At 43.2% G+C, this 14747-nt stretch overlaps 1 long non-coding RNA gene across 1 annotated transcript; it reads left to right on the forward strand.

Annotated features, from left to right (window-relative positions):
• The first annotated feature begins 6181 nt into the window (after nucleotides 1–6181).
• LOC311317105 lies at nucleotides 6182–7024 on the forward strand. The gene is made up of 3 exons (XR_014630744.1): nucleotides 6182–6256; nucleotides 6682–6864; nucleotides 6954–7024. It is a non-coding gene; the product is annotated as an uncharacterized lncRNA (long non-coding RNA).
• The last annotated feature ends 7723 nt before the right edge of the window (nucleotides 7025–14747 follow it).

Genomic DNA, 14747 nt, shown 5'->3' on the forward strand with positions numbered 1-14747 from the left:
CCTGTTGTACACACGATGCATCACGTTGACCTCCCTGTGTTACACTTTGAGCACGAGACGCTGCAGACACCTTGACCTCTCCAGGGCTCTGAGGACCAGCACATTCTGCTTGTTCAGTTGTTGCACAGTGAATCTCAGTCGACCCTTGCCAGCGCTGTCTTGCAGCTTGGGACTTCTTACTCTTCTTTGGCATCGTTTTGCTCCAAAACCACAAATCTTAACACAAATATAAAAGTGTCCCAATATAGCTTGATATTTTTTTTACTTCCAAGTAAAGTTTGGTTTTTGTAGTATAGCTGTTCACCTAGACAGCTGGTGCGACTCAAATAGATTAACTGTATTCAAAGACTGTGTTGAAATTGACCACTTAACAGAACAGCAGTTAAAGGAAACTCTTCATGTAGTCACTGTATGAATCAAAGAGTAAATACTGAAATACTGTAAAATCAAGAGTTTTATCAACCTCAAGCCAATGTTGTTTACGATAGTCACAGATGACTTACTGATATCAACTTTACTGAAAACAATTCCCTAGATTGAATATTAAGTATGTTAAAATTTGCTATAGGCCTACAATTTATTTAAGTCTGACAAAATATATCTCCAACAATTTCTATTCTAGTACCACCTGTTTATCATTCACTGGAACCAGGTATGCCGATCAGTTGATAGGGTCACTTCGGTTGAGTTGAATCCATGTACTTCCGGTGGGTCAACTTCCTCTGGACTGGTGTTTGTATTATTTTATTTGAGTATGAGATTTTACAGAACAAACAAACTTTGGTATAGCTATTCAAACTACACCAATTCTATGTAGCAAATGTACTTTAGATACAATTAGACACAATTAACAATTAGGCACAATTAATAATACAATGTTCTATTGAAATATATAAAAGCAGCTGTGTTATTATTAGTATTATTTTGACTTACCATGTATATGAAACCTATACAATTACAATTCAGTACAAAAAAGTCTGAATAAATAATGTTCAACTAATTCAATGTAGATGCAAAATGACAACCAAAATGTCTCAGTAAAACTAAAGTTTTTAGAACATTTACATTTGTAATGCATATCCTCAGACCACACAATGGGGAGAACAGATGGTAAAAAAATAATAATTCAAAAATATTTTTAAGTCTAAAAAAAATGACAAAAAGGCATGCGTTATGGATGTGACAAAAAAAGACGGTCGTTTTCTGGACACTATACTTTTTTTTAAAAACTCTGAACTTTTAAGTCTAATGCAGAAATGTTGATATCCACATGATGAAGGAGTCTTGGCTGAACATGAAAATAGCAGGATTTAAAATATTTAATAATTTATTTAGAATTGTATGAGGAATAAACAGCGTTATGGATGTGACGTTATGCCGTTATGGATGTGACGCATCTGAAATGCACATAGAAACACTTTGGGAAATCAACACTCAAACTATCACAGCACTTTTATTGACACCTAAAGTGACTCTAAATGTCAGTTTTGACATGAAGGAAACCATTTTAAATGGCTCTGAAGATTTTCAAGATGGCCGCCAAAATAGTAGGCTATTGAGGGGATTGTGTCTAAATGCATTGTTGTGCGTGGCGACGCACCAAAGATAGCAAATGTCCGGTTGTCACTCCCTCCGTCGGGTTGTTGACCTGCAGTTCTGTGTTGCTACCACAAGAGGCAGTGTGTTTTTGTGCATGGCTGTAAGCCAGCACACCTAGAATAGCGTTTGTCTGGTTATCCCTCCCTCCCTCCGGTCAATGTTGACCTCCATTTCTCTGTTGGCACCACAAGAGGCAGTAGTCCCAGCACACCAAAATAAAGAAGGACACCAAAATCAACCTGCCGATCTCCACTGCACAAGTAGAGTAGCGGTGAAAGCATAGGACTCCCACCCGGGAGACGGGGGTTCAAGGCCCTGGTGGGGATGACTTTATGGGACTATACCCCAAACCTCCACACGTTCATCTTTTCACTCCAATCTTTTTATCTCTTACCTTTGTCCAGAAACATAAGTTCAACCAATTGCAGCAAAATAGCTAACGTTACAGGAATCATCAGTGTAACTGCTTTAGCCACTGGCCGCCAGGGCTGTCGCGGTTAACACAATATTGCACGACCACGGTACTGTGAAACAAAACGCGCTACTCCTCAGACGACTGCATCACCGCGGTAACTAACGTTTTTTCATTTTGTTCTTATGTTTCATGAGGCTTTTCCCATTAGAGCTGTCAAATAAATATCAGGTATGGACTTACTTTTTTCTCACTTAGCCTACCCTAAAGAAACACACCATTCCGACAGGCCGTGTCTTCAGCATTACACGGAGTTGAGACAGATATTCGAAATTTGTTAATCAATTTCCAAAGCATTTATTTCCATTTGTAAATCAATTTCCGGAGCATGTATTTACAATCAGGCCTAACACTTGTCAGTAGGCTGTGTAGATAAGTGACAAAATAAATGGGACACGCATATTGTTTTTTTGCCCAATAGACGCAATTTCGCTTCCAATCCATGTTGAGGTATTTATGATTCCGTGCGTAATAATTCTGAACAGATTTAGGTTCATAACGTATTTCAGAAGTCTGATTGTTAATTCCTTTTTCAATTATGATTTTTATCACCAGTGAATCAAAGGTTAGCCTACTATTTGAAATGTAAGGGTTTTCGCATGCCTTCTATGGCATCTGCAGGTAGGCCTACTACACTTTGCGAGTCCATTGCGAGAGGAAGGCTATATGGAAGAAGATCTAGCACGTAGCATAGTTCTGTCATCCAAACAACTCGGAATGAATGAGTTAATCATAAACAGGCAATTTAGAAAGAAAATGTCGGGTTTTAATTGGGCTCAGGCCCATAAATGTAAATAATAGTAATAAAAGCGCTTGGAGAGGAAGAGGCGCAAGAGGAGCCACCTGCAGCAAAGAAGAGGAGGACACTTGGAGACATGCTGAAGTCACGCACAACCACCCCCGTGCGCATTCCCAAGAGAGCTTGAGCAGACACAGAACTCACACCTGCAGGAGGAGCCCATCAACCCCAACGGGGATCCCCCTCGCCTGGTGGCACAAAAACAAAGCTAGATTTCCCCTGCTCTCTAAAGTCGCACGCAAGTATATGTGCATTTGTGCAACGAGCACATCTTCAGAGAGAGTTTTTAGTGCTGCCGGTAACATTGTTACCCCACTCCGATCGTCGCTGAAACCACACAAAGTAAATATGTTGGTGTTCCTTCAGTGTAACAAGGACATGAAAACCCCTGTCAGTATAGCCAGTGCCTTCTCATGTAGGCCTACACTCTACCATACAAGTTAAGTTGTGCTTTAGAGAAGTCTTTCATTGTATTATTGTTAGGCTATTGTTTAATTATAGGCTAAATGGTTCGGATTTTCCTATTTTTTAGAGCCTACTTTAATTTACAGTTTATCTTGTCTTTCTTTGGTAACCATTTCATAAAAGAAGCATATTTGTTTTATAGCCTATTTATTTTGCTTTATTATTAAATTTGTATTCTGTGTATTGCCTGTTTGTGTTATAGGGCACCATTGCATTCCTGTAATGAAATTCCGATTGACTGCTACAGTATTTATTTAATGTAGCCGATGTTTTCGTTTGATAAAAATGTATTGAAACAAATAAGAGGTAGGCTACAGTACACACACTATAAAAATCTCATTTATAAAGCACAGGGGGGGAAGAAAAAAAATAGCGCAATAATACCGCATAAAAAGCCACCCTTTGAAAGCCACCCTTTTGTATCGCTGGGGAAATTTCTTCACCGCGACAGCCCTACTGACCGCTACCATTAATGTTATGGAAGCTGCTGCTAGTTGTTGCGATTTCATGAGCTAATTGGCTATCCTGCTCTTATTGTGCTGGATTAGCATTGGAAGCATTGGAACTGATGTGTCCAGCCGACAAGACCTTAGATCTTAATTTATCAGACATTATTTCATGTCATTTCAATTCACAGCTATTTCAGTGGCATGACTAGCTTCCGTTCCGTTCGACCAGTCCTGAACAGAAACAAGCCAGCCACGCACATAAGCCAGGCTGGACCTGGCCTGGTTTTAACAATGCAATGGACCTTATAATCGTAGCCATTAATCGTAGCCTACATTTTGGTAAACGGGAGCTTCTCTAAATGCTTCATGGACATCGCGGTGGGAATTCTTAAATGTAACATTTCTTCTAACAAATGCTTCATGATAGACAATGATCTCAAATTTGACATTTACTTGAAATAAATCATAATAATTTACCTAACTGATGTCGAGACTGCATGCCAGCCAGAATGTGTAATAAGCTATAACAGGACTGGCAATTTGGTTATTTGCGATTCTAACGGGAAAGCTGCGCTCAGCAATATTGGGGTTTATGTCACGTCCCTACTAACACAGTACGTAAAACTGACGGGACACATTGGTGTAATTGTGGTAACTTTGCGACGTCACCAGCAGCGGACCTAGCTGACACCTAGCTGACACTTGCCTTTTCAGTCGCAAAATAACCAAAATAGCCGTCCTCAAGGACACTGTAAGGGAACGTAGCCGCCACTGCTGCTTAAATCCGTAACTATGATGTAATTAAATAACGTGACAATGTGGTTAGATCACAGTCCCAATCTGACTTTATTGGAAATGTGTCACAGTGGGTCAGAACATTTGTAAATTACTTAGGTTTTAAAATAAATTTTGAAGTCATACAGTTACAGAATTGTAATAATGAGGAGAAATCCTGCATGTCTGTTTTGTGTGTAATTTCTCATTTACAGTTAATATTAACACTAAAGATTTGCAGTCTAGGCCTAATAAAAATAATGATAAAAAATATGCCTATGAATAAAGTCCTAATTTTGCAACCTAAATGTGAGCAATGAACGCTGAGCAGTGAACGTAGAATGCAAGGCATTGGGCTACTTTCTTAGGTGACACAATTGAAGAACTAGACAAACAAGTTACACACTCTGTGCCAGTAGGTGGCTGTATGCACATCCGCCACTAAACCCAGCGAAGAAGAAGAAGAACGAGAACGGGTTAAACTTCCGGTCCGTTCTGAACAGAAGCGATTGAGAAAGACACGCTGTCTTTGTCTCCGCGACAACACAGATCCTGTAAGTATCTCAATTTCAATGTATACATTAGTATGTATACATACATACAATGTATTTTGGTATCGTCCCAGATAAAGCACCAACGTTATGTGCAAGCTACCCTTTTGTAATGATTATCTATATGCAGATGCTCTCTTTCCAATGTTAGCTAACTAGCTAGCCAGCTAACGTGATTAGCCTTTTTCGGGCATGGTGGAGTCTTCTCGAGTCTAGCTATCGCGCGAGCTCCTGCACGTTCGTACTGTTTCATCGCTTGGAATAAAATGCGATAATTAGCTTACTCATTGATTTCGCATTAACCCACGACACCGTTAGTATGTGTTTGTTTTTAGGCATTCATTTTTCCGAAGTTAACGTTAACGGAATACTAGAAGCCCCAACAACGGAGCTAGGCTAGCTAGCAGGATTTGTTATAGCAGCCATCTTGGCTCATTTGGTTACAGCAGCCACCTTGGTGGATTGCATGTTACTCTTAACTGTTGAAATGGTTGCTCATTCTGTCAAACGGGTAAAGAATTGTGTACTACGTTTTCACTCACATACAAATCCAAATTTTGCATAATAGGTACTCATGATGTGGACTACTAATAGAGGCGCTAAGACGGGGACAGGCGTGGCCAGGGGCAGTCCTGGGACAGCACCACAGGCTCTGTGAGTCTTGTTCAGTTGAATGCCCTCATGAGTATTAACAGAAGAGCACCATATACATATGCACACACACTCTAACATGTTGCTCTCTCCTCAGCTCAGCCCAATGGTCTCTGATGGTTCTGTCTGGCCAGCCCTTAGGTGGAGAAACACCTGATCATCAATATAGGCAGGCACACGTAAGTACAAATGCACATACGTTTCCATAGACGGGATAAACAAAAGGGAATATTGATATTGAGTTAATGTTAGCGGTAGACATGTGAGATTCATAAGACACATCACTGACGCCAGTGACGCCACAATATCAGGGAAATTGAGCAATTGCTTCCCTGTAGTGCAAACTTGCAAGATTCGCTCAGTTATTAACCCTTCTTGCCTTTTTTGTTGTTGGTTTTCTCTCTCCTCCTTCCTCTCTGTGCAGTTCTCCTGTGTGCTGAGCCGCTATCCCATGTATTGCCACTGATGACAGGGTAGAGCTCAGCCCCATGCAGAAGTGAGTGATGAGGAGAGGGAAGATCATTTTCCCGTTTTTTTCCCCTCCAGTTTTAGGAACCGTCTCAAGAATGTGTTCCCCACTTTTATGCCTTTAAATCAGGGTTGGAGTATTCCAGGTGTGTGGCCATGGCCATGAACACCAGTAGAGGAGGGAACCAAGTGTCTCATTCTCTCTCCACAGTTGTGTGGTTGTAACCCCCCACTAGCTACATATTCATTCAATCTTTATTTAACCTCGTGAATCAATTGAGAGTAAGCTCTCATTTACAATGACGTATAATCACTCTATATTTGAACTTGTACTACAGGTGAGATAATCCTTTTTAATGGTCTCTCTCATTCGCTCTCCTAGCTGTGATGTTAGAGTTGTGCAAGACTTGGGTGTTCTCCTGCTCTGAGTGCCCATTCTCCTATACCTCCCAGATCTACCTCCACAAGCACATCAAGAGGAGCCATGACAACCTCTGTCTCTGCTGAGGAACACACAGAGCATTATGAAGTAGCCAGTGCCTTGGCGAAGGTGTTTGAGCAGCAGTCATCAATGGATTAACTCCCAAGACACAAGGGAGAGACAGCGCAACACACGCTATGACTCCAGTGACGAAGGTAATATAATAAAGTGCATTCAACAGTCCCAAAAGAGTACTACTTGAGTTGACTAATCTGAGCTAATTTACCTCTACTAGATGTTCCAGTGCCCAGGCAGCCGGTCGGCAGAACTCAGACCAGACCAGCTATGCCAGGTGCCAGAGCCGGAAGGCCTGCTCTGCCAGTTTTCAATGCAGGTATCCATGCATGTTTGTGTTGGTGAAATGTCTATGCATATTTGCACACTTACAGTTAACTCAGGACTTTCGGAAGACTCATGTACTCTGTTCACTAATTTGCTCATCTCACATCTCACTACTCGGCAGTAGATGTTCATCGCCCGGGTCCTTTGAGCCAAGGCGCTGTGAGCCCAGGCCCTTCAGCCCTTCAGACGTCCAGGCACGAGCAGCATGCATCAGCGATTAGCACCCCGGCCAGACCAGGTCAGGGTCTGACATGTCTCATGTCGAGTTGATTCTTCCCCTTATGCCAGAATCACTACGCCGCCAGCACCATAGTTTCCTGCTCATCCCTTTATCCTCTGGTTTTCAGGTAGTTCTCTGATGCCATCGCCTGTGAGACCAACAGCTCCAGCAGTGTTGCCATCAAGCTCTGCAGATGCTGGTATGCTGAATTTTGTGAACTACTTCATGCTGCATGTAGGGATATACTTTGAGCTGAATATCCATTATGGGACCGTACAATTACTTATAGCCACATCTGTGTTTAATATCCAGACTTCCAGAGGATGATGTGTCAGCAGTTCTCCAGCGTCATGCAGAGTCTGAGGGAGATGGCACAGACAATGATGAGGCTGGAGCAGAGACTGTCCGGCGAGTCTGCAGACAGCTATCGGGGAGCAGTACTGGATGACCTGCACCCTGCTAAAACGGAGGAGGAGCTGCTGGTCTTGGAGGAGCAGCTGAAGGACAAGGATCATCAAAGGAAGATGGTGAGTAACTTCAGGGCAGAACTTTGTTCCTTATTTTTGCAGGGAAGTGTTAAGGAAATGTAAAAGTAAATGATTGTCTTTATGTTTTGCAGACACGATATCTGAGTTCCATTGGCGGCAAAGATCTGCCAGATGTGGTCCGGCGGGTGCTGTCAGCCATTGCCATACACAGAGTGTGGTGTGTCTACAGCGTCCATGGGAAGAGGGGGAAGAAGCCTCTGAAGAATATGACCCTCTACAATGTCATATTACGTAAGGGATTGTTCATATTTTCGCAAAATAATACATTGTCTTTGCTTCATGCCATGTGCATTGAAACCATTCCCTTTTTGGTTAAAAGGTGCAGTTATGGCCTGTAAGCCAAGCACCACTGTGACGGAGGTGTCTGCCCAGCTGCAGGAGATGCTGAAACATGCCCCTGCTCGATGCAAAAAGGTATGTGATGTCAGGCAGTTAATTTTCTCGTATCCAGTGACATGGCACGCTTCCAATGAACGTATGCGACTTGCTTTTACAGCCATTTCATTATGTCCTTAGGCATCTGATCCAGCCCAGCTGACCTCCCCAGCCCAGCCCCTGACCGCAGCTCCAGCCCTGACCACAGTGGAGTATTCAGATGAGGATGACCTCTTCTGCCCAGACCCTCGATTCAGATGTGGGTGACCCCCAGCCCGTCTCCCTAAACCTGCCTTTCCAGCCTGCCAGGATGGATGCCTTTTTTGTAAATAGATTTTGTAAATTTTAACCTTTTTTTTGTGGGATACAACGGTCTGTTCCCGGTCTGCCTGCCACAGAATGCGCACTGTTTCATTTTTGTTTTTAGAACTTTTGCAATTGTCAGATAATCGGTTGCTAGCCAGAGCTTGTACATGCTTTTTTTTGCTTTTCTGGCTATGCGTAATGTGACAGACCGTAAACCTCATCCTTGTAAATATGTATACTTTTAATTTGTAATGTACTTTGTGTAATAAAATGTTCTAAACTGTTAATGGTGTTCAGTCTTATATTGGTTTGTATCATAATGCTTGCTGCTATATCCCCATATAGCATTAATTCGTTTTTGAACTGGTAAATGCTAAATATAGCCAGTGGTACTGCAAATGCTAAATATAGCCAGTGGTCAGTAAGTGACCATATTTGCACCGTGCGAAAAAGACGTGCAGACCAAGTCATATAAATACCTGTAAATCTAGTGTCAGCCAAGTGAGTTTATTACGGAAGTTCCTGCCCACGTTTTTTGCACGCGGCCGCACCGTATTTGCACCGTGCGAAAAAGACGTGCAGACCAAGTCATATAAATACCTGTTAATCTAGTGTCAGCCAGGTGAGTTTATAACGGAGGTTCCTGCCCACGTGATCACGTGCGTTCTTTGCACGCGGCCGCAACTTCTGAATGACGTGTCGTTCTTACGTAGAGTCTACTAAACGGCAGATCTCGCGTTTCCGTAAATGGCCGCGTAATTTCCGCACGCGGCGCAGACGAATCGTCACCTATAGCGGCCGTATGTAGAACGTTTGCGCAACCTGCGTGTGTTAGTAGGGGTCCATAACGGTCACATCCGTAACGCGGAAAATACACATTTAGAAAGAGATTCGAACAACTATGATGCATATATGACATCAGTGAAAGTTAGCTTTGCACAGAAAGTTTGGGCAATATTGCATGTAAAATGTATTTTTTATAACGACTTTTGCTGAAAAACGTTACGGACGTGACATTGGCTGTCCTGTAAAAGCGCGTCATCTTGACATGGCTCAACCGTTAAAGGGATGAACTCAAATGACCCAATATTATACATATTGCATTACAAGCCCCTTATCTCCACATGAGAGGCTGTGGAACCCGTGTGAGTGGAAAAAATAGGCCCTTATGCCCTTTCAACAACTCATACAATTAGGTTAACTGAAAATGTTATTTTTTAATTACTCTGATACCTGTTGTAATGGGTGGAAATATGCAATTTCTTAAATGATCTGATCAGATTAATTCAGTACACCAAAATATAGACCTTGATGATATATTTTAAAGTGATTTTGTTATGTATAGTATAACTTTTTTTTTTCATGATGAGGTTGACATTTACATGGAATTGCCCTATAGCAACTCTCAAGTCCTGAGGAAGAGCATTCCAGTCTGGCTGCCACAGACTCAAAGGCTGTCACCTCTGGTCTTAAGCCTGGTACGTGGGACAACCAACAGAGCTTGGTCAGCAGGCCTCAGTGACCTGCTGGGACCATGTGCATGGAGCAGGTCAGACAGATACACAGGTGCCTGACCATGTAGGGCTCTATACATCATTACAAGAACCTTGAACTGAATCCTGACATTAACTGGAAATCTGCACAAGGAAGCCAAGACAAAGCAGAGTAGAACCAAAGCAGTTAGACGCTGAGGTGGTGGAGGGAGACTTGGATGTAGCAGCAGCAGAGCTACAGTATGGCATAATATCAGCATACAGTGTGTGTGTGGATAAGTTATTTAAATAGATCGCCAAATCAGTGTACTGTAGGTGGCACAGTAGCATCGGTTTAAGTTGTCACAGCTCCATGCATGACTGAGTGTCGTGAACTCACTTTACCCATGTACAGTATCAAACTGTTGATTCAGTTCCATTTGTTTTGAGGACCACAGCTCAGTTCTAATAGAGTGAAATATCCCCTTAAAATCAATAACAATAGTTTTAGGATTGTGACAACACAGAGAAACACTCACCTCCTTGCTTCGAGAAGCTTTCACCAAGCCAAACCTATAAAATAAAATAATAGCATAAAAGACAACATTTATTAAAATTCTTTAAAAGTACTGCAAGAATAAAGCTGTGGTTTGGAATAGCCATGCAGGCTACTGATTGTGTATTTTATTGTAACTTATTGTATATTCGGCATCTTTGTAAATTAGGATTTCCCGACCTTAAATAAAGGTTGATAATCATTGGGCAAGCCTGACTGCACAAAGTAAAACCTGAACCTGTATTTATCAACCATCTCAGAGTAGGAGTGCTGATCTAGGATCAGGGCCCCACCTCTCCATATGATCAGTCAAAACTAACAACAGGTCCTAGATCAGCACTCTTACTGAGACGCTTGATAAATACGAGCCGAGGAAAGTTTTTTTTTCTTCTTTTTACTTCAGTCCCTGTTCTAGATTGAAAGAGTCTCAAGGTTTCAGTCAGGCTTACTCAGTTAGCCAGCTTTGTTAAATACCCCACAACTCAATATTCAAACTTTTTTTTAATAAACACCAACGCTAGCAGCCTAACGTACAGTTACCTAGTTTACCGGCAGACTACTAGCTAGCTAGCGTTAGTAACCTCGCGCTAGTGCTAGCTTAAGTAGCTATTATATAACGTCTAATAACGTAACTCTTTAATCGTCAGTAACCGGCGAACCTGTCACTGATGTCAACAAAGATATTAAATATTGGGAATTAACGTTATCAATTCGTTTTTATTAAGAAAATGTCTAGGCGTTACCTGGTTGGTAACACCTAGTTAGCCACCGTCAACACAGCTGTATTCTGTAGCTAGCGTTAGCTCAAAAGCGTTCATGAGACGCTTGCAAAGAGGCTAGTCTAACATTATTTGGCCAGAATTAATATACGGACGATTGCTGTCATCAGTTACTGTATATTACAGCTAAATGTCTTAAATTAGCTCGCCGGCAGTCTAGTCAGCCAACTCACCGTCAATCCAAAGTTGAAGAACGAGTCACCACTACCAACGGCAACGTAGCGCTCGTAGCACCAGGTTGAACTGATCAGTGGGCAGTTCGCATCCTAAGCTTTACATTACCGCCACCTGCTGGAGTTAAGAAGCTATAGCTAAAGGATTTCCTGCCTTGTCCACCACTGCCTCTCCATACCACGCCAGCCCATATCTTCCCATTCCTTCCATCATAACCTTCCTTTCAGAAACATGTCAGGCAGTTAACGAGTACATGATCTACAGTGTTCGGAATCAGACACATTATAGAATAAGTTAACAGCGACATCGTAAATATTGAAACCTGGCTGACAAAACAAAAGAAAATGAACTGCTTCTACTCTAGCCTTGGTATAAAACAGGCCACTCCCCAATCAACTCAATCACAGATCCTCAACAACTATAGCCTTTACAGCTGACAAGGCCTTGATCGCACTTCAAAGGTACCAAAACATTATTTTTGTGCCATTATTGATGGTGAAGGGTCAAAAACCTAACCCTGTTTGAAGACACGTCCAAGGCAATACCCATACATTTAATTCTTTAATGTCTTCACAATAGAACAGTTATCACATCATCAAAAAGGAGACCCTGTGTGTCATTTAAATTTTAGTCATACTAGCATATTGGCAAACTCCTATATCAATCAATCAATCAAAGCTTTATTTGTATAGCGCATTTCATACCCAGAGGCAACACAATGCGCTTTACAGAGAACAAGGGAGGTGGGCAGACATCCCACCCCTACATATTCCAGAGGGAAGCAAAAAAACAGTATCACCCGGGGGCCAGATAAGTGAGCTGTAAAAATTCTTCCCTGACCCCTCTCAACAAGGCGATCGAGCAAGCTCCTGGAGTATGTTTGTCTACCGGCTAAGAACATTTATAGAGCAATAAATAACATAAAATTACATTTTCAGAGTAAGAGAGGCTAATAACATCATAGGAGAGACATGGCAAACACTGGTGTATGTCTGTGTGTACGTGAATGTGCCTGGGCCCAGATAGAGGCAGGGGTCAAGGGTAGGATCGGGGTAGGAAAAGGATACGGACCCGGGTTAGGGTGAGGGGAAGGGGATCTGAGCCCAGGACTGGTGTATGTCTGTGTGTGTGTGAGTGTGCCTGGGTCCAGGTAGAGGCAGGGGTCAGGGGTAGGAAGAGGATACGGACCCGGGTTAGGGTGAGGGGAAGGGGGTACTGGGCCCAGGCCTAATGCCGGAAGTGGACTGTTGTATGTCTGTGTGTACGTGTGTGTGTGTCAACTAATTTGTCTGTGTGTACGTGTTCGTGTGTTAACTAATTTGCTATTACATCTGCAGCAGACACAGGGGTATCTATCGGACTCAGGGTGGTCTGCTGGTGACAGTGGGGCATCCACTGGACCTGGTAAGAAGATAGGAGGGAGAGAGAGAGGCACTAGGGAGAGGGGAGGCAGAACAGGGTTAGTAGCACACAGAGCCATATATAGAGCCATACATTACGTCAAACTACATTTTCAGAGCAAGAAAGGCTAAGAGCATCATGGGAGAGGTGTGGCAAACACTGATGTGTGTCTGTGTGGGTGTGCGTGCCTGGGCCCAGATAGAGGCAGGGGTTGGGGTAGGGTGGGGGTAGGAAAAGGATACGGACCCGGGTTAGGGTGAGGGGGTCTGAGCCCAGGACTGGTGTATGTCGGTGTGTGTGTGAGCGTGAGTGTGCCTGGGTCCAGGTAGAGGCAGGGGTCAGGGGTAGGGTTGGATAGGAAGAGGATACGGACCCGGGTTAGGGTTAGGGTGAGGGGATCCGAGCCCAGGACTGGTGTATGTCTGTGTGTGTGTGAGCGTGACTGTAGGTGTGCCTGGGTCCAGTTAGAGGCAGGGGTCGGGGGTAGGGTGGGGGTGGGAAAAGGATACGGACCCGGGTTAGGGTGAGGGGGAGGGGATCTGAGCCCAGGACTGGTGTATGTCGGTGTGTGTGTGTGAGTGTGAGTGTGCCTGGGTCCAGGTAGAGGACCGCATATATGACTGCATTTGGTGTTGTGTGTCATTTGTTCATCTTCATAACAGCAATCCCCACAGTCCACGGATGGTGACGTGATTAGAGACCTTCTCCAGACAGCAACTGTGTCCCCCAATCTCACATGGTGCAGAACTGACACTAGAAGCAGATATGGTTTCATTTGTCACACCTGAATGACCTGAGGAGGGAGTGAGAGAGCTTTGTCATATTTCTGGCACTGATATAATGAAGCAATAACTCATGGAAGTATATAGCCTATATAGTCTATATACACCACAGCTTGTGCTGCAGTCATAGGCACGAGGCGCAGCAGAGTGCCGTCGACCAGCACAAGCCGTGGTATATAGGCCATATACCACAACCCTCGAGTGAGTTATTGCTTTTATACAACGGGTTACACTGTCGGGAAATATTTAGAAAACCTGTGTCTTAATACCGATTTTAGTGAACTGTGCCCAGAAAAAGAGTTCCCAAAACTATCATGTTGCTATGGAGTTTCAAATGAGGATCAATATTCCTGGAGGAACAGTGATGACATCCCATAGTTAACATGGGTTTGGAACTGTAACTGAAATGGAAATTATCCGTTACCCTTCCTTTCAGCAATGAGTCTTGAGTCCTGGATATGACCTAGCAACCAAACACCTATCTTGACAGCCTAGACTAGTGACGTAGCTACTGTTAAGGCACCCCTGATCTTGCTAGCTTGCCACGATCTAAGTGTGATCCATGCATTTACTGTGCAACATATCAATTGCCCAGTTGTCAAAACAAACTGTTTATGATTGCCAGCCTCATTGTCCTCAAACAAGTTGATTTTTCCCCCACGTCTGATGTCACTGTAGTCTCAGCTTAGGTTAGACCAGGCTAGCTAGCGTTAGCTAGCCAAATACATTGTGAGTTGAGATGCGCCGTGATTCGCTAATGAAAGGATTAAGGATTTAAATCCTGGAGTTGCCTCTTCACATGGGTCAATCTTGAAAATCGCCTGCGTGCATTGTTTGATGCAAATGCACAGATTGTGGCACCGGAGATGTGCGCAATCGGCTGTAACGTTAGTGGATGACACACACAGGCTACACTGTAGCCAACAGACCCTACCGGGGTAGTCTGACAACGTGTCGACACATTTTCAAACAGGCTTTATTTTGGTAAAGACCACATATTGGGGAGTCTGTGTGGTTACTTTATCCGGTAAGGGAAAACAATCAGGATGTGATAAACTGACTGTCAGTGCGAAAATTACATTG

The sequence above is a fragment of the Borostomias antarcticus genome (assembly GCF_949987555.1).
Source record: "Borostomias antarcticus genome assembly, chromosome: 13".
Lineage (NCBI taxonomy): Eukaryota > Metazoa > Chordata > Actinopteri > Stomiiformes > Stomiidae > Borostomias > Borostomias antarcticus.